We start from the raw sequence: 19,519 nt of genomic DNA on the forward strand, positions 1-19,519 counted from the left end.
TTTAAAGTATTGTCACACTGAAGAACTGATATCTTCTGATGTATCTAAAATGCAGACCTATTATTATTTTTCACTTATTTTATTCAACAAATATGTACTGCACACCTGCCATGAGTCAGGTCCTGTGATAAATGCTGATGATACGTAGTGAACGAAAATACTGGGATAGAGGTTAAAAAGGCATTAATCTATGAATCACTGATGAATTAAAATCACAACTGTGATATAAGCTACAAACAAGTACAGAGCACTATGAATGCATATAACTGGAGAATTTGATCTAATGAGGCAGATCATGGAATGCTTAATTAAAGAAATGATTGTGCTGAGATCTAAAAGACAAACATTAGTTTGGTGCTCACTTCAGCAGCACACATACTAAAATTGGAATGATACAGAGAAGATTAGCAGGGCCCCTACGCAAGGATGACACACAAATTCATGGAGTGTTCCATATTTTTAATTTAAAAAAAAAGGTTAGTTTTGTGAAAGCTGAAAGAAAATTAGGAAGAGAGCTACCTAGGATGAAGGAAAGCAAAAGGAAAGGCTCTATAGAAGGTAAAACAAAGAAAGAAAAACTAAAAGAAGGCCAGTCTGGCTAGAAGTGATTGCTTAAGAAAAGAATCATACAATACGAGAGGCTAAAGAGGTAGGCACAAGCCATACCAGGAAGAACTGACAGGCCAGGATAAGAAATATGTCTTAATCCTTAGGCGTGAGCAAGGACTTCATGTCTAAAACACCAAGAGCAATGGCAACAAAAGCCAAATTTGACAAATGGGATCTAATTAAACTAAAGAGCTTCTGCACAGCAAAAGAAACTACCATCAGAGTGAACAGGCAACCTACAAAATGGGAGAAAACTTTCTCAACCTACTCATCTGACAAAGGGCTAATATCCAGAATCTACAATGAACTCAAACAACTTTACAAGAAAAAAAAAAACAACCCCATCAAAAAGTGGGCAAAGGACATGAACAGACACTTCTCAAAAGAAGACATTTATGCAGCCAAAAGACACACGAAAAAATGCTCATCATCACTGGCCATCAGAGAAATGCAAATCAAAACCACAATGAGATACCATCTCACACCAGTTAGAATGGCCATCATTAAAAAGTCAGGAAACAACAGGTGCTGGAGAGGATGTGGAGAAATAGGAACACTTTTACACTGTTGGTGGGACTGTAAACTAGTTCAACCATTGTGGAAGTCAGTGTGGCGATTCCTCAGGGATCTAGAACTAGAAATATCATTTGACCCAGCCATCCCATTACTGGGTATATACCCAAAGGACTATAAATCATGCCGCTATAAAGGCACATGCACACGTATGTTTATTGTGGCAGTATTCACAATAGCAAAGACTTGGAACCAACCCAAATGTCCAACAACAATAGACTGGATTAAGAAAATGTGGCACATATACACCATGGAATACTATGCGGCCGTAAAAAATGATGAGTTCATGTCCTTTGTAGGGACATGGATGAAACTGGAAACCATCATTCTCAGTAAACTATCGCAAGGACAAAACCAAACACCACATGTTCTCACTCATAGGTGGGAATTGAACAATGAGAACACATGGACACAGGTAAGGGAACATCACACTCCAGGGACTGTTGTGGGGTGCGGGGAGGGGGGAAGGATAGCATTAGGAGATACACCTAATGCTAAATGAGGAGTTAATGGGTGCAGCACACCAACATGGCACATTTATACATATGTAACAAACCTCCAGGTTGTGCACATGTACCCTAAAACTTAAAGTATAATAATAATAAAATTTTAAAAAAAGAAATATGTCTTAATCCTAAGAACAGTAAGAAGCCAATAGATTTATTAATTTCAAGAATTCAATGGCATCTGTCTTAGAGCAGAGATTATAACAATTTAACAACTAAACCCATCTAACAATAAAATGGGTTGCCTCAGAGACTGAGCATCCCATTACTGCAAGTAATCAAGTAGAACCTAAATGATATCTTTCAAGAATGCAATATAAGGGATTATGCATGTCTTGGAAATATATCACTGAGGCTTCATCCTTTATTAAGATTAAATATTTCAATTATTCAAACACCAAATAGGGATTTTCCAACACACTGACACTGTGAACGTTTGAAGATTCTTTTTTTTTTTTTTTTTTTTTTGGTTAGAGACACTCTGTTGCCCAGGCTAAAGTGCAGTGGTGGGATTATAGCTCACTGCAGCCTCAAACTCCTGGGCTCAAGCGATCCTCCAGCCTCAGCCTCCCAAGTAGCTAGGACTACAGGCATTAGGACTACAGGCACGTGCCACCAAGCCTGGCTAATTTCTTGTTTTTTGCAGAGATGGGGTCTTACTATGTTGCCCAGGCTGGTAAACATTTGAAGCTTCAAAATGAAGTATTAATTGTTCATACCAATGTGCAAAATAGTTGACTGCACTTTCACGGTGTTTCTCAGGAAGGATCATAATATTATATAATAGGAGATCCATTTTCAGTGTGGATTGCAGTGAGGGAGTGGCTCTTTTCCCCTGTCCATTGCCAAAGAACAGGTACAGCAATAAGCACAGGAGAAAGGGCATCAAATGGAAGATTTCTGTGGAACTAGCAGGAAGGGATTCAAAAAATAGCAATAATCAAGAACTCCAACCTGGTGCAAAGCAAAGATTATTTTCTTGGCCACACTACTAAGGGGTTCTCACCATTCCTTTAGCAAAGAAGTAGATAGAACACAATGGATAAGTATTTTAGTTGAAGTGACTATGCTGAAGTTAACTGTAGAGTGGAATGCATACAGTTTTTATTCTAAAACAAGGGTTGAGATATTTAAAAATGAATATTTGACTATCTTCATCAAATAATTAAGTGCCTTTGGATACTGTATCTATAAATATTATACTGTGACCTTTCTCTATAAATAATATAACCATATTTATAGATAACATATCTTGAGTTAAACAGTGCCTACTTTACTATCACTGTCAAAAATGGATAAAACCATCATTTAATAAATCAGTCTCCTAGCCAGGTTTATTCTTGCTCAATGTGATACATGTCATACTAATACCAACTTCTTTAGTAACAACTTTTTAATAAAAAGTCAAAAAATAACAGATGTTGGTGAGGTTGCAGAAAAAAGGGAATGCTTATACACTATTGGTGGGAATGTAAATTAGTTTAGTCCCTTGGAAAGCAGTGTGGAGATTTCTCAAAGAACTGAAAATGAAACTATCATTTGACCCAGCAATCCCATTACTGGGTATATACCAAAAGGAAAATAAACTGTTCTACCAAAAAAACTCCTGCACTAATTTTATTTACTGCAGCACTATTTACAACAGCAAAACCATGGAATCAACCCAGTTGCCCATCAACGGTAAACTGGGCAAATTAAATGTGGTACGTATACACCATGGAACACTACACAGCCATAAAAAAGAACAAAATCATGACCTTTGCTCCAACATGGGTGCAGCTGGAGGCCATTATTCTAAATGAATTAACACAGAAAGAGAAAACAAAATATAGCATATTCTCACTTATAAGTGGGAGCTAAACATTGAGTGTACATGGCCAAAAAAGATGGGAAAAAATAAACACTGGGGATTCTAGAAGGGGAAAGGGAGGGAAGGGAGAAAGGGCTGAAAAACTACTTACTGGGTAATACGTTCAATTAGCAATGGGATCATTAGAAGCCCAAACCTCAACATCATACAATATATGCATATAGCAGACTTGCACATGTACCCTCTGAATCTAAAGAAATTTTAAAAATTAAAAATAGAGTTTTTAGTGTGAACCAAAAGAAAAAAGGTAAACATGGATTTTAAAAATCAAGCCAGATTTTGTACTTCAAGAGACAAATTTGGGATGTCAGTACTGAGCAAACCAATACTATTTCACATGAACTTATCATTTGAAACCTTAAAGTTAATTAGCTCTATGAGTTTGGGGGTTCTTTTTAAGTAATGGTAGTATCTTCAATGAGCACTTATCTTTCACTAGTATGTCTTCTTGCCTCCCCATTTAATCACCAGCAAGGTACAAACTTCTACTTTCTAATAGCTCCTTCCATGTCTTAATCTCTGTTTTGATCTACCCTACCTTTCTTTAGGCTCATACCATTCACTTCTCCCACCAGACTGGTCTTGCTGTCATGGTGTTAGAAGTATCTTTTTGTTATTCAAAAAAAAACAACACCTATTTGATATGTCTTATATTTAAACTATTGATATTTCTAATGGCTGTTCTTCATTATCCAAAAATCTCCCAAATCCCCCAAATCTGATTAGTTACCAAGTCCTATTAATTACCTTTCTAAATATCTTTCAAGGTCATCTTCTGTTCCCCATCCTCATTGTTTCTTCTTCAGTTGAAGTATTCATTAGTTTTCTTTTGAACAATTTAGTTTTCTTTTGAACACCTTCTGGGTGTTTTTCCAACTACTGGTTTCTTCTCCCTTGTAATACATCTTTCAGACCCTTGTAAAGTAATTTTTAAAACTCAGATTTATTCATGTCCTTCTTGTTCTTATATAATTTATAATAATTATAGGTATCATTTCCTCTGTGTGTGTGTTTGTTAGGCACTGTGCCAGATGCATTATAAACACTGTCTTTAATCCTCACATCAACTTTCTAAGATAGGTACTAGTATCCCTGTTAACAAATGCAGAAATGTAAGGCTCCTGGTAGTTACATAATTTTCCCCAGTTTTTACAGCTCATTAGTGGATGTGAAACAGAGCCCAGATACACCTAGGTTTAAAGAGTCAGGGAATACGTCAACTGGCAATATCTGTGAATGAAATCAGATAGGGGAAATTTTTGAATATGCTTTTATTACTTCATCTTACTTTTCAATACAATTCAACTTTCATATTTTGACATCTTCTCTAACTTTCCTGGTGGAAAGTGCTTTCATCTCTGGGTATAGGTACTTTACAGATTCTTACAGCACTTTTTGGAACAGTGAATACTAAACAGTTATCATTCCTCTAACAGATTCTTATAGCACTTTTTGGAATAGTGAATACTAAACAGTTATCATTCCTCATGTATTTTTACAACTTGTTTTCTCTACCCATTAGCTGTTTTGTTTTAAACAGAGTTGTTAAATGATGTTTAAATCTTTAAAAATGTCTCTTTCTGTTGCTTACCTTAGTTTTCACGTGCTCTTGGTTTCAGTGTATCTGAGTTTCAGGAAGGAGGCACTCCCCCTATGTACTGGGCAGAGGTTTCATATTGAGCTCTCTGGAAATATATACTTTTGCTATACACCAATAATCTTCTTGAATTATTTGGTTGGAGGAAAATAATTCAAGAAAATACACATTTGTTGTACATCTATCATCTTCTTGAATTACTTGGTTGGAGGATTTCTGGGAGCTAAGGTAAAAATTGAGTGTTGGGAACTATCGAATCATCTATATTTGTGAGTGATAAGGTGGACTGTCAAGACAATATTGAAAATAGTTTGGTGGATGGTATGGCTGTAGTCAGATAACCGGAGTTGGTAGAAAATATAATTTGATTGTTGGAATATAAAAGACAAAATGAGAAGTCAGAGTCACGTTTAACTAACTAATTTTGACCTAGTCCATTCAGTAAGAGAATTGTTGAGTGTAAGCCTAGATTATTCTAATTTTGAAACTATATCTTGTTTATACGACACAGTAAATTAATGGAATATGAGTTCTCTAATGGGGGCAGATACTGTGAGTAGTGGATCTAAACATTTTATGATGGCAAGAACGTGTGTAGGTGTGATTAATACGTGGTTAAACTTGGACTTCTGTGTCAAACAGACTTGATTGAATCTCTGTTCCACAACTTACTAGCTGTGTAAATTTCAGCAATTCCTAAATCATCACTTTTCATTTTGTAAACCTCTTAGTCTTAAGACTTGATTTCTTCATCTGAAAATTGAGGATATTAATAGTGTCCATCTTAATGCTTAATTCATAATACCTTGAATCTAGCAAGTGATCAAAATAATATGGGTTACTACCATTATTATTGATTTTCAGATCAGTCTTTCATGTGTTCATTCTCAATGACGTAGAGAGAAACAACAGGGTAAAACAAGAACTGACTAGAAGTGGCAACACGGGCTTTGTTTTTGTGTTATGATAACATAGCTACCCTGTTTGCTAGGTTCTCATTCATATAGTAGAAATTTGTGAGGTTTCATTAATCTTCTATCCATAAATGGTTATGAGAATATAGGAGTTGAAGACCTGGTTTGTGATGAGTAAAAAAGCATGATACTAAATCCTTATCACAGTCTAGATATAGTTCAAGTATAACAGAATATGACAAGAAAGAAATAGAATCAGTTCTCCTTGACTACAAAGTAAGGTTATGTAATTTGTTTCCAAATAGCACTAAAATATTCTGTAATTCACAGAGTGAAATCCCAATAATTGCCGATTACATTCTATTTACCATTTACTTTTCCTAATCAAATACATTGACTCTCTTGCTAAATCTTAATTATCATATCAAGTCATTTCTCAGACCACAGTGGAATACAACTAGAAATCAATTCTAAGAGGAACTCTCAAAAATATACAAACACATGAAAACTGAACAATCTTCTCCTGAATAATCTTTGGGCCAGGACAAAATTAAGATGTAAATTTAAAAACTTTTGGAAATGAATAAAAACAGACACAATGTACCAAAACCTCTGGGATATAAGAAAAGACTGACAGGGAAGTTTTGAGCAATAAATTTCTACATCCAAAGGACAGAAAGATCACAAATTAACAACCTAACATTGCACCTCAAGGAACTAGAAGAGTAAGAGGGAACCAAAACCGCAACTAGCAGAATGAAAAATTTCAAAGATCAGAGCAGAATTAAATGAAATTGAGACCAAAAAAAAAGAATCAACCAAATGAAAAGTTTGTTTTCTGTAAATATAAACAAAATTGATAGAACACTAGCTAGATTGGCCAAGAAGAGAGACAATTCAATCAGAAATTTTAAAAAGGAGACCTTATAACTGAAACCACAGAAACAAAATTGATAATCAGAAACTACTATGAACATCTCTACACTGACAAACTAGAAATCTTAGAGGAAATGAATAAATTCCTGAACACATAGAACCTTCCGAGATTGAACCCTGAAAATATAGAAACCCTAAAAAGAACAAAATGAGTAGTGAGATTGAATCAGTAATAAAAACTTTCCCAATAAAGGAAAACCCAGGACTGGAGGGATTCACAGCTGAATTCTACCAAAAGTACAAAAAAGAAACAGTATCAGTCCTACTGAAACTGTTCCAAAAAATTGAGGGAAGGAAATCCTCCCTAACTCATCCTATGAAACCAGTACCACCCTGATATGAAAGGCAGGCAAAGACATAACAAAAAAAGGAAAAACTACAGACCAGTATCCCTGATGAAAATAGATATAAAAACCCTCAAAAAATATGAGAAAACCAAATCCAACAGCACATCAAAAAGATAATACACCATGATCAAGTAGGGTTTATTCCAGAGATGCAAGAGTATTTCAATATATATAAATCAATAAATGTGACTCATCATATAAAGATAATTAAAATGAAAAAATGATATGATCATCCCAATAGATGCAGAAAAGACATTCAATAAAATTCAACATCCTATCATGATTTAAAAAAAAAACCCTCCCCAAGACAGGCATAGGAGGAACTTACCTCAAAATAATAAAAGCCATATATGATGAACCTATAGCCAACATCACACTGAATGTGGAAAATTTGAAGGCATTCCCCCTAAAACTGAAACAAGACAATGACTCCTACTTTCACCACTCCTGTTCAACATAATACTAGAAGTCCTAGCCAGGGCAATCAGGAAGTAGAAAGAAATAAACAGCATCCAAATTGAAAAAGAGGAAGTCAAATGATCTCTTCTTGGTGATGATATGATCATACACATAGAAAACCCCAAAGCTTTGGTAAACAAATTCAGCAAATGTTCAGGATGCAAAATCAATGTATAAAAATCAGTAGCATTTCTTTCTTTTTTTTTTTTTTTTTAAGAGACGGGGTCTCACTCTGTCACCCAGGCTGAAGTGCAATGGCACAATCATAGCTCATTCACTGCAGTCTTGAACTCTGGGACTCAAGTGATCCTCCCAAGTAGCTGGGACTACAGGCACATGCCACCATACCTGGTGATATGGCTTGGCTGTGTCCCCACCCAAATCTCGCCATGAATTCCCATGTGTTGTGGGATGGACCCAGTGGGAGATAACTGAATCATGGAGGCAGGTCTTTCCTGTGCTGTTCTCATGATAGTGAAGTAAGTCTCACAAGATCTGATGGTTATTATAAGGAGAGTTTCCCTGCACAAGTTTTTTTCCCTTTGCCTGTCACCATCCACGTAAGATGTGACTTGCTCCTCCTTGCCTTACACCATGATTGCAAGGCTTCCGCAGCCACGTGGAACTGTAAGTCCAGATAAATCTCTTTCTTTTGTAAATTACCCAGTCTCAGGTGTGTCATTATCAGCAGCATGAAAACAGACTAATACAGTAAATTGATACCAGCAGAGTGGGGCAATGCTGAAAAGATACCTGAAAATGTGGAAGTGACTTTGGAACTTGGTAACGAGCAAAGTTGGAACAGTTTGGAGGGCTCAAAGAAGACAGGAAAATGTGGGAAAGTTCGGAACTTCCTAGAGACTTCTTGAATGGCTTTGACCAAAACCCTGATAGTGATATAGACAATAAGGTCCAGGCTGAGGTGGTCTCGGATGGAGATGAGGAACTTGTTGGGAACTGGAGCAAAGGTGACTACTGTTGTGTTTTAGCAAAGAGACTGGCAGCATTTGGCTCCTGCACTAGAGATTTGTGGAACTTTCAAATTAAGAGAGGAATGATTTAGGATATCTGGCAGAAGAAATATCTAAGCAGCAAAGCATTCAAGAGGTGACTTGGGTGCTATTAAAGGCATTCAATTTTATAAGGGAAGCAGAGCACAAAAGTTTGGAAAATTTGCAGCCTGACAATGTGATAGAAAAGAAAAACCCATTTTCTGAGGATAAATTCAAGCTGGCTGCAGAAATTTGCATAAGCAACAAGGAGCCGAATGTTAATCCCCAAGACAATGGGGAAAATGTCTCCAACGCATGTCAGAGATCTTCACAGCAGCCTCTCCCATCACAGGTCCAGAGGCCTAGGAGGAAAACATGGTTTGGTGGGCCAGGCCCAGGGACCCTCTGTTGTTTACAGTCTAGGGACTTGGTCCCTGTGTCCCAGCTGCTCCAGCCATGACTAAAATGAGCCAAGGTACAGCTCAGGCCGTTGTTTCAGAGGGTAGAAGCCCCAAGCCTTGGCAGCTTCCATGTGATGTTGAGCCTGTGGGTGCACACAAGTCAAGAATTTAGGTTTTGGAACCTCCTCCCAGATTTCAGAAGACATATGAAAACACCTGGATACCCAGACAGAAGTTTGCTGCAAGGGCAGGGCCCTCATGGAGAACCTCCACTAGGGCAGTGCAGAAGGGAAATGTGGGGTTGGAGCCCCCACACAGAGTCCCTACTGGGGCACTGCCTAGTGGAGCTGTTAGAAGAGGACCACCATCCTCCAGACCCCAGAATGGTAGATTCACCAACAGCCTGCACCAAACACCTGGAAAAGCTGCAGACAATGCCAGCCTGTGAAATTAGCCAGGATGGATGCTGTACCCTGAAAAACCACAGGGGCAGAGATGCCCAGGACCATAGGAACCCCCTTCTTGCATCAGAGTGACCTGGATGTGAAACATGGAGTCAAAGGGGATCATTTTGGAGCTTTAAGATTTGACTGCCACACTGGATTTCGGACTTGCATTGGGCCTGTAGCCTCTTTGTTTTGGCCAATGTCTCCTATTTGGAATGTCTGTACTTACCCAACACCTGTACCCCTGTTGCATCTAAAAAGTAACTAGCTTGCTTTTGATTGTACAGACTCATAGGCAGAAGGGACTTGCCTTATCTCAGATGAGACTTTGGACTGTGGACTTTTGTTAATGCTGAAATGAGTTAAAACTTTGGGGAACTGTTGGGAAGGCATGGTTGGTTTTGAAATGTGAGGACATAAGATTTGGGAGGGGTCGGGGTGGAATAATATGGTTTGGCTCATCCAAACCTCATCTTGAATTCCCACGTGTTGTGGAAGGGGCCTGGTGGGAGGTAATTTAATCATGGGGTCAGGTCTTTCTATGCTGTAGTAAGTCTCATGAGACCTGATGGCTATTATAAGGGGGAGTTTTCCAGCACAAGCTCTCTTCCCTTGTTGCCACCATGTGAAATGTGCCTTTCACCTTCCACCATGATTGTGAGGCCTCCCCAGCCACGTAGAACTGTAAGTCCAATAAACCCCATTCTTTTGTAAATTGTCCAGTCTCAGGTATGTCTTATCAGCAGCATGAATACGGACTAATATACCTGGCTAATTTTTTTATATATTTGGTGGAGATGGGGTCTCTTCATACTGCCCAGCCTGGTCTTGAACTTCTGGCCCCAGCAATCACCCCATCTCAGCTTCCCAAAGTGCTGTGATTACAGGCATGAGCCACCCCACCCAGCCAGTAGCATTTCTGTACACCGATAATGATCAAACTGAGAATAAAATCAAGAACTCAATCCCATTTACAATAGTTATGAAAAATAATGAAATATCTAGGAATACTTTAAGTAGGTAAAAGATCTCTATAATGAGAACTATAAAACATTGATGAAAGAAATTAAAGAGAACACCACAAAATGGAAAAATACTCCATTCATGTATTGGAAGAATCAATATTGTTAAAATGACCTTTCTACCCAAAGCAGTCTACCAGGTTCAATGCAATTCCTATCAAAATACCAATGGCATTCTTCACAGAAATAGAAAAAAATAGTCCTAAAAAAATATGGAACCACACATACACACACACACAAAGAATAACCAACACTATCCTTAGTAAAAATAACAAAACTGAAGGAATCACATTACTCGACTTCAAGGTATACCACAGAGCTATAGTAACCAAAACAGCATGGTATTGGCATAAAAAAAAAACACAGACCAATGGAACAGAACAGAGAACCTAGAAAGAAATCAACACACCCACAGTGAACCCATTTTGAAAAAGATGCCAAGAACATACACTGAGGAAAGGATAGTCTCCTCAGTAAAGGGTGCTGGGAAAGCTGGATATTCATATGCAGAAGAATGAAATTAGACCCCTATCTCTTGCCATATACAAAAATCAAATCAAAATGGATTAAAGACTTAAATACTAAGACTTCAAACTATAAAATTACTAAAAGAAAACATCAGAGAAACTCTCTGGGACATTTCTCTGGGCAAAGATTTCTTGAGTAGTACCCTATAAGGACAGGCAACCAAAGCAAAAATGGACAGATGGAATCACATCAAGTTAAAAAGTTTCTGCACAGCAAAGAAAATAATAAACAAAGTGAAGAGACAACCAACATAATGGAGGAAAATATCTGCAAACTATCTGATATGGTCTCATTCTGTGTCTCCACCCTAATCTTATCTTGAGTTGTAATCCTAATTGTAATCCCCACGTTTTGGGTGAGGGACCTTGTAGGAGGTGATTAAATCATTGGAATGATTCCCCCATGCTGTTCTTATGATAGTGAGTGAGTTCTCACAAGATATAATGGCTTTGTGAGGGGCTTTTCCCCCACTTTGCTCTGCACTTCTCTCATTCTTCTCTCTCCTGCCACCATGTGAAGAAGGATGTGTTTGCTTCCCCTTCTGCCATGATTGTAAGTTTCCTGAGGCCTCCCCAGCCATGTGGAACTGTGAGTCAATTAAACTTCTTTCCTTTATAAATTACCCAGTCCCAGGCAGTTCTTTATAGCAGTGTGAGAATGGACTAATTGGTGCCACAGAGAGTGGGGTACTGCTATAAAGGTATCTGAAAAGGTGGAAGCAACTTTGGAACTGGCTAACAGACAGAGGTTGGAACAGTTTGGAGGGCTCAGAACAAGACAAAAAAATGTGGGAAAGTTTGGAACTTCCTAGAGACTTAATGAATGGCTTTAACCAAAATGCTCATGGACATGCTATATGGACAATTAAGTTCAGGCTGAGGTGGACTCAGTTGAAGATGAGGAACTTTTTGGGAACTAGAGAAAAGGTGATTCTTGCTATCCTTTAGCAAAAAGACTGATGGCATTTTGCCCTGCCCTAGAGATCTGTGGAACTTTAAACTTGGCAAGAATAATTTAGGGTATCTGGCAGAACAAATTTCTAACTGGCAAATCATTAAAAAGGAAGCAGAACATAAAAGTTTGGAGAATTTGCAGCAGAACGTGACAGAAAAAAAAAAATCTGGGGAGAAATTCAAGCCAGGTGCAGAAATTTGCATAAGTAACAAGGAGCCAAATGTCAATTACTAAGACAATGGGGAAAATGTTTCCTGGGCATGTCAGAGAGCTTCACAGCAGTCCTTCCCATCACAGATCCTGAGGCCTAGGAAGGAAAAATTGTTTTCTGGGTTGGGTCCAGGGCCCTCCTGCAGTCTCGGGACTGTGTCCCAGCCACTCCAGCCATGGCTAAAAGGGGCCATGGTACAGCTCAGGATGTTGCTTCAGAGGGTGGAAACCCCAAGCCTTGGCAGCTTCCACACAGTGTTGGTTCTGTAGGTGCACAGAAGACAAGAACTGAGGTTTGGGAACCTCTCCTAGGTTTCAGAGGACATACAGAAATGCTTGGATGTCCAGGTAGAAGTCTGCTGCCAGGGTGGGGCCCTCATGGAGAACTTCTGCTGGCACAGTGCGGAAGGGAAATGTGGGGTTGGAGCCCCTATACAGAATCCCCACCAGGGCACTGCCTAGTGGAGCTGTGAGAAGGGGGCCACCATCCTCCAGGCCCCAGAATGGTAGATCCACCGACAGCTTGCACCCTGCATGTGGAAAAGCCACAGACACTCAATGTCAGCCATGAAAGCAGCTAGGGCAGGAGGCTGTACCTTGCAAAGCCACAGCTTCCCAAGGCCATGGGAGCCCACCATTTGCATCAGCATGAACTGGATGTAAGACATGGAGTCAAAGGAGACCATTGTGGAACTTTAAGGTTCAATGACTGTTCTATTGGATTTCGGACTCCTATGGGGTCTGTAGCCCTTTGTTTTGGCCAATTTTCCCATTTGGAATGGGTGTATTTACCCAATGCCTGTACCCCAACTGAATCTAGGAGGTTTCTAACTTGCTTTCTGTTTTACAGGCTCACAGGCATAAGGGACTTGCCTTATCTCACATGAGACTTTGAACTTGAACTTTTGGGTTAATGCTGGAATGAGTTAAGACAATTGGGTGACTGTTGGAAAGGCAAGATTGTGTTTTGAAGTGTGAGGTCATGAGATTTGGGAGGAGACAGGGGCAGAATGATATGGTCTGGCTTTGTGTCCCAACCCAAATCTCATCTTGAATTACAATCCCAATTATAATCCCCATATGTTGGGGAAGGGACTTTGTGGGAGGTGATTGAATCATGGGGGAAATTCTCCTGTGCTATTCTCGTGACAGTGAGTGAGTTCTCACAAGATCTGATGGTTTTGTGAGGGGCTTTTACCCACTTCACTTGGTACTTCCCTTGTTCTCTCTCCCGCTGCCATGTGAAGAAGGATGTGTTTGTTTCCCCTCCCACCATGATTATAAGTTTCCTTTCATAGCAGTGTGGAAACAGACTAATACACTATCCATCTGACAAGGGATTAATAACCAGAATATATAAGGAGCTCCAACAACTCTATAGGAAAACACTTAATAATCCAATTTAAAAATGGGAAAAAGATCTAAATAGACATTTCTCAAAAGAAGACATACAAATAGGCAAACAAGTATATGAAAAGGTACGCAACATCACTGAACATCAGAGAAATGAATATCAAACTACAATAAGTTATCATCTCCCCTGTTAAAATGGCTTTTATCCAAAAGACAGGCAATAACAAATGCTGATGAGGATGTAGAGAAAAGGGAACCATTACACACTGTCAGTGAGAATGTAAATTAGTACAATCACCATGGAGAACAGTTTGGAGATTCCTCAAGAAACTAGAAATAGAACTACCATATGATCCAGACATCCCACTGCTGGCTATATACCCAAAAGAAAGAAAATCAGTATTTTGAAGAGACATCTGCACTCCCATGTTTATTGCAGCACTATTTACAATAGCCAAAATTTGGAAGCAACCTAATTGTTCCTCAACAGATGAATGAATAAAGAAAATGTGGTACATATACACAATGGAGTACTATTCAGCCCTAAAAAAAAGAATGAGATCATGTCATTCGCACCAGTATGGATGGAGCTGGAGGTCATTATGTAAAGTTGAATAAGCCAGGCACTGAAAGACCACTTTGCACGTTCTCATTTATTTTTGGCAGCTAAAAATTAAAACAATTGGACTCATGGAGATAGACAGTAGAACAATGGTTACCAGAAGCTGGGAAGGGTAGTGAAGTGCTGGGAGGGATGAAAGTAGGGATGATTAATGGGTACAAAAATATAGTTAGAAAGAGTGAATAAGATCTAGTATTTGGTAGCACAGCAGGGTGACTACAGTCAACAATAATTTATTGTACATTTAAAAATAACTAAAACAGTATAACTGGATTATTTGTCACACAAAGAAGGGATAATTGCTTAAGGTGATGAACAGTCAATTTGCCCTAAGGAAATAATTTCAAATTGTATGCCTGTATCAACATATCTCACATATGCCATAAACATATACATCTATTATGTAACCACAAAAATTAAAAATAAAAATAAATAAAAATGAAAATTTTTAAAATTAAAAAATTTTAAACAGTATATTGAGTTAAGGAGCTAGGCTCAAAAAGAGTACTTCTCTAACTTTATTTTATTTTTATTTCATTTTTTTGAGACAGGATCTTGCTTTGTTGACCAGGGTGGAGAGCAGTGGAATGATCCCAGCTCAATGCAGCCTCTACTTCCTGGGATCGAGCAATTCTCTTTTTTTTTTTTTTATTATACTTTAGGTTTTAGGGTACATGTGCACAATGTGCAGGTTTGTTACATATGTATCCATGTGCCATGTTGATTTCCTGCACCCATTAACTCGTCATTTAGCATTAAGTATATCTCCTAATGCTGTCCCTCCCCCCTCCCCCCACTCCACAACAGTCCCCGGAGTGTGATGTTCCCCTTCCTGTGTCCATGAGTTCTCATTGTTCAATTCCCACCTATGAGTGAGAACATGCGGTGTTTGGTTTTTTGTCCTTGCGATAGTTTACTGAGAATGATGTTTTCCAGTTTCATCCATGTCCCTACAAAGGACACAAACTCATCATTTTTATGGCTGCATAGTATTCCATGGTGTATATGTGCCACATTTTCTTAATCCAGTCTATTGTTGTTGGACATTAGGGTTGGTTCCAACTCTTTGCTATTATGAATAGTGCCGCAATAAACATACGTTTGCATGTGTCTTTATAGCAGCATGATTTATAGTCCTTTGGGTATATACCCAGTAATGGGATGGCTGGGTCAAATGGTATTTCTAGTTCTAGATCCCTGAGGAATGGCCACACTGACTTCCACAATGGTTGAACTAGTTTACAGTCCCACCAACAGTGTAAAAGTATTCCTATTTCTCCACATCCTCTCCAGCACCTGTTGTTTCCTGCTTTTTTAATGATGGCCATTCTAACTGGTGTGAGATGGTATCTCACTGTGTTTTTGATTTGCATTTCTCTGATGGCCAGTGATGATGAGCATTTCTTCATGTGTTTTTTGGCTGCATAAATGTCTTCTTTTGAGAAGTGTCTGTTCATGTCCTTTGCCCACTTTTTGATGGGGTTGTTTGTTTTTTTCTTGTAAATTTGTTTGAGTTCATTGTAGATTCTGGATATTAGCCCTTTGTCCGATGAGTAGGTTGCAAAAATTTTCCCCCATTCTGTAGGTTGCCTGTTCACTCTGACGGTAGTTTCTTTTGCTGTGCAGAAGCTCTTTAGTTTAATTAGCTCCCATTTGTCAATTTTGGCTTTTGTTGCCATTGCTTTTGGTGTTTTAGACATGAAGTCCTTGCCCACGCCTATTTCCTGAATGGTATTGCCTAGGTTTTCTTGTAGGATTTTAATGGTAAAGGGGATATCACCACCGATCCCACAGAAATACAATCTACCATCAGAGAATACTACAAACACCTCTATGCAAATAAACTAGAAAATCTAGAAGAAATGGATAAATTCCTCGACAAATACACCCTCCCAAGACTAAATCAGGAAGAAGTTGAAGCTCTGAATAGACCAATAACAGGTTCTGAAATTGTGGCAATAATCAATAGCTTACCAACCAAAAAGAGTCCAGGACCTGATGGATTCACAGCTGAATTCTACCAGAGGTACAAGGAGGAACTGGTACCATTCCTTCTGAAACTATTCCAATTGATAGAAAAAGAGGGAATCCTCCCTAACACATTTTATGAAGCCAGCATCGTCCTGATACCAAAGCCTGGCAGAGACATAACCAAAAAAGAGAATTTCAGACCAATATCCTTGATGAACATTGATGCAAAAATCCTCAATAAAATACTGGCAAACCGAATCCAGCAGCACATCAAAAAGCTTATCCACCATGATCAAGTGGGCTTCATCCCTGGGATGCAAGGCTGGTTCAATATACGAAAATCAATAAATGTAATCCAGCATATAAACAGAACCAAAGACAAAAACCACACGATTATCTCAATAGATGCAGAAAAGGCCTTTGACAAAATTCAACAACACTTCATGCTAAAAACTCTCAATAAATTAGGTATTGATGGGATGTATCTCAAAATAATAAGAGCTATCTACGACAAACCCACAGCCAATATCATACTGAATGGGCAAAAACTGGAAGCATTCCTTCTGAAAACTGGCACAAGACAGGGATGCCCCCTCTCACCACTCCTATTCAACATAGTGCTGGAAGTTCTGGCCAGCACAATCAGGCAGGAGAAGGAAATAAAGGGTATTCAATTAGGAAAAGAGGAAGTCAAACTGTCCCTGTTTGCAGATGACATGATTGTATATCTAGAAAACCCCATCGTCTCAGCCCAAAATCTCCTTAAGCTGATTAGCAACTTCAGCAAAGTCTCAGGATACAAAATCAATGTACAAAAATCACAAGCATTCTTGTACACCAATAACAGACAAACAGGGATCGAGCAATTCTCTTATCTCAGCTTCCCGAGTAGCTGAGACTACAGGCTCGCACTGCCACATTCGACTAATTTTGTTTATTTTTTGTAGAGACGAGGTTTCACTATGTTGCCCAGGTGGGTCTCAAGATCCTGGACTCAAGCTGTCCTTCAACCTCAGCCTTCCAAAGTCCTGGGATTAGAGGTGTAAGCCACTGTACCCCACTGCTACTCTAATTTTATTTATACAAAGTTCATGAACAGGCAAACTCAATCTCCGGTTATTAAAAATATATATATTGTTTCAGGGTGGACACAAGATTGACAGAAAGAGTATGAGAGAAACTTCTGGTATGATGGAAATGTTCCATGTTTGTGAATCTCAGTGGGAATACTGGTATACATTTGACAAATGTATATACGTGTATAACTTCCTTCCTTCCTTCCTTTCTCTTGTTCTTTCCTATTAAGAAAAAAAATGTAAAATTATAACATTTGTCAAAACTCATTGATTAGTACCCTTAACATCCATTTACACTATATAAATTATACCTAAAAAATAGTTAATGTAATTTACCACATTAACAGAATAAGATTTAAAATCCTTTGATTATCTCAGTAGATGCAGAGGAAGCATCTGAAAAAGTACAACACAATCTTTTTAGTAAGAAAATATTTGCAACCTAGGAGTAGAAGAGAACTTCCCGAATGTAATCAACGACATCTACAAAGAACTTTTAAAAATTGTATTTAATGTAAAATGTTAAAACCTTCCCCACTGAGGTCAGGAATGAAACTAAGATTTTCATTATCATTATCTATCCTTATCTGTTCAATATTTACCATATATCCTAGCTAGTGTAGTAAAGCATGAAAAAGAAAAATAAAGAATATAAAGATTTTTAAAGGAATATACAAAATACTTATTAGAACAGAAAATCCTGTCAACTTTTCTTCCAAATATGTACAGACTCCTGAGAGATTTCTACTATGAAACAGGATGGAGTAACAGATACAAAATTTACTATCTAAACTGAAACAAGAAAAAATATGGGCAAAATGTATGAAATAATAATTTTCAAGGCATTGGAAAAAGCACAAAGGACAGCAATGCCTAAGTTGTGGTAAACAAACGAAGTAAGCCCTATGATTCTCACAGATTACTGCCAGGAGAATATTTTCAGGCCACAGCACAGAAATAGAGAACTCAGTTTATGCATGTAGTCTCTCTGAGAAGATGAAGCTGGGAATCTGAAGAGATCAAGGCAGTGAGAATTTAAAGGACAGAGACTAGACAGGAGAGATCTCAGAGAGTACCAGAGATCTACAGAGGATCCGCCTTTAGTCTTTAGCAGAGCAGTTATCAGTACATGAACAAAAGGAAACTATCTGAAGCTGTGGAAAGAACCACCCAAAAGGATTAGAGAAAACAGTACTTGAGGCTGACACAGATCTAGGAATAGTTCCTCTTCCCACTAGCCAAAATGTAAAACCTCTTAATTCACTAGGCATTGGATAGAATGCCTGAGAAGTGTATTGTTTCACTAGTGGGGAAGAATTAGCCCTAGACCAACTGCTACTCTAGTCTTGTTTAACATAACACAAGAGCAAAAATTGAAAGGATAAACCAGATTGCATGTAACTGAATTATCATGAAGAAAACTATACAGAGCACCTCATAATCAAATTGCTTAAAATCAGTGATACAGAGAAAAATCTTAAAAGATTCAGAGGAAAAAAGACACCTTATACAGAGGAACAAAGATAAGAATTATATCAGACTTCTCAACAGAAAAATGCAAGCCAGAAGACAATAGTGCAACATCTTTAAAGACCTGACAGAAAAAAATGTGAACCTAGAATTCTATATCCAAATATCTTTCAAAAATGAACATAAAAGTAAGACATCGAAATGCCGAAAGAATTCATCAACTGCAGAACCACACAATAAGAAATGTTAAATAAAGTCATTCAGAAAGAAGAAAAATGACACCATATGTAAATCAGGAGTTATACAAGGAATGAAGAGCACTAGAACTGGTAACTACATGAGAATAATAGTTAATTTTATGTGTCAATTTGACCTGGGCTAAGGGAAACTGACTGCTAGTAAATAGTTTTTCTGGATGTGCCTGTGAGGATGTTTCTGGAAGAGATTAGCATTTGAATCAGTAGACCAAGAAAGATCACCTTCATTCTCTAATGACAATAGCCTTTTTGTTGCCCCAAATAGGATAATCACACTCCTACCTAGAAACCTTTGTATTTGTTTTTTTCAGTACTTGGGAGCAAAAAAGGGGCCCAACATAAATACTAATGGTCAAAGCACAACATGTGAATATAATAATATTCATTGACTCTAATTTTAGGCCTC

General features: G+C 38.2%; 1 protein-coding gene and 1 non-coding gene across 6 annotated transcripts in view; one reads left to right on the forward strand and one right to left on the reverse strand.

Annotated features, from left to right (window-relative positions):
- Window positions 1-19,519, reverse strand: part of DLG2 (discs large MAGUK scaffold protein 2) — a 2,194,174-nt gene that overhangs the window by 2,073,681 nt on the left and 100,974 nt on the right. The gene's annotated exons all lie outside the window — the stretch shown is intronic.
- Window positions 355-461, forward strand: LOC129485643 (U6 spliceosomal RNA). The gene has a single exon (XR_008658758.1). It is a non-coding gene; the product is annotated as a U6 spliceosomal RNA (small nuclear RNA).

This window comes from Symphalangus syndactylus, chromosome 6 (assembly GCF_028878055.3).
Source record: "Symphalangus syndactylus isolate Jambi chromosome 6, NHGRI_mSymSyn1-v2.1_pri, whole genome shotgun sequence".
NCBI classification, from domain to species: domain Eukaryota; kingdom Metazoa; phylum Chordata; class Mammalia; order Primates; family Hylobatidae; genus Symphalangus; species Symphalangus syndactylus.